At 44.5% G+C, this 1,867-nt stretch overlaps 1 non-coding gene across 1 annotated transcript; it reads right to left on the reverse strand.

Annotated features, from left to right (window-relative positions):
- Window positions 1-1,271: 1,271 nt before the first annotated feature.
- Window positions 1,272-1,378, reverse strand: LOC141650365 (small nucleolar RNA R71). The gene has a single exon (XR_012546404.1). It is a non-coding gene; the product is annotated as a small nucleolar RNA R71 (small nucleolar RNA).
- Between the last annotated feature and the right edge of the window lie 489 nt (window positions 1,379-1,867).

Below are 1,867 nucleotides of genomic sequence, written 5' to 3' on the forward strand. Positions count from 1 at the left end.
TGTTGTATTTAACGAATCGAATGCATGCGACCAGTTAGATGCTTAATTTATGAGTGACCCATTAGATCGAAAGATAGGGACAGTTGTTAGACCACCAATTAAAATGACTAAACTGTCATCGAGATCGAAAGTTAGGTAAAGTTTAGATTATTAGTCACTTTTCAGGACGAGAGTCAGTATTAGTGATAATAGGGACTTATAGCGAGATCGAAAGATGCTATCTGTTAAGAGTGGACCGAGAGGACCTCTTGTTTTCCCGCCTCACATGTGTTCGATTTGGACCTGTTTAGTATGCTGCCGCCGAAGCTATAACGAACCGACCATCCTAGTACCCCTTCCTTATCTATTTCAAATCCGTTTATTTAGTTTACTGTTTTTATTACTCTTAGCTATAGACCAAATCAATTCAACCCCCACAATCGTTACCTTAGACTAGAATTAGACAGCTATTAATTACATTCGCCTCCTTGTGGTTCGACCCTGTTACCACTAGCCTAGGTTAGTCTTAATAGGAAATTATAAATCTTATTTTTGGTACTCACAACGACGGGTATCAAATTTTGGCGCCGTTCTTGGGGAGGCAATTGTTCTAATTTTTAGTTGTTTTTATTTAGTCTTTCTTTAGTTTAAGGGACTTCCGTTCCTTAAACTTTTCTTATATTCTTTTTGTAGTTTCTTCTTATGCGCAGTCACGGGGTGGTGAACTAGTACCATTAAATCCCGAGATCGAGAAATCCTTGCGCGAGTTGAGACGATCACAAAGGGTATTACCGACGAGAGGAAGAGCGAGTACTCTGTCAAGCTACTACGAGAACGCCGTTCGAAGGAGATCCACCTACATCTCCTGCCTCTACTTCTTGGTGAGACAGTCACTTCTCCAGAAATTCCAGTCATGGTGAAGAAGCAACCATTGCTAGTCACTCAGAGCCGACAGCTGCGAATCTCTACAAAGGATTCGAACTACCAGGGGAGGCGAGAAAATTCGAGCCAAAGCCTTCCTATATTAATCTGATTGAGAGAAACCGGTTTGGAGGAGCGCAAATGAAGATGCGGCCAAGCACATGGAGATTTTTATTGATTATTCTTTGCTCTATACCCCGCCGGCCGGTGTGACCCAAGACCGGATCAAGGAGACCATGTTCATTTTCTCCCTTCGTGATGTTGCAAGGGAGTGGTATAGAGATCTGGACCGAGCCGCCCATGGGATCACCGACTGGAATTCCTTAGCCACGACATTCTACAAAAAGTACTTCTCCGCCTCGAAGACGAATGCCATTAGAGCTCAGATCACGAGCTTCAAACAAGGGCCTGATGAGAACTTTCATGAAGCATGGGTCCGTTTCAAGAAACTGGTGCGAACCATACCGCACCATGGGTTCGAAAAATAGAGTCTTTGCAACCAGTTCTATAATGGGTCGTATGACGATCGAGGGCTATTTTGGATCTGCGACCAATGGCCGATTTTCGAGAACGTGGGAGAGACTAAGGGGTGGAAGATCATCGATGATTTGGCCACTCATAAGGCTGAATATGGGAATTCGAGAGGAAACCAGAGGAGAGCTGCTGAATCTTCCTCTGTTGCTGCACTAGAAGCTCTCACTGCAAGGTTTGACAAATATGAGTTGGGAGGAGCTTCTAAAGGTGGGATGTACCATGTTAATCTTTGTTTGAGACGGTCCTTTTGTCTCGTAGAAGATGTGGAGCCGAGGGGCATGTCTCGAGAGAATTGTTCTGTCCCCTTTGAGTCTTGTGCCGCCTTTCAACACTATAGGCAGACAAACACGTACTATGAGCCGAATGTCCACCCCAACTTGAGGTGGAAGTAGCGAGAATGTCCGAATCCGACTCAACCTCCACAACAAAAGAA

The sequence above is a fragment of the Silene latifolia genome, chromosome 3 (genome assembly GCF_048544455.1).
Source record: "Silene latifolia isolate original U9 population chromosome 3, ASM4854445v1, whole genome shotgun sequence".
Taxonomy (NCBI): Eukaryota; Viridiplantae; Streptophyta; class Magnoliopsida; order Caryophyllales; family Caryophyllaceae; genus Silene; species Silene latifolia.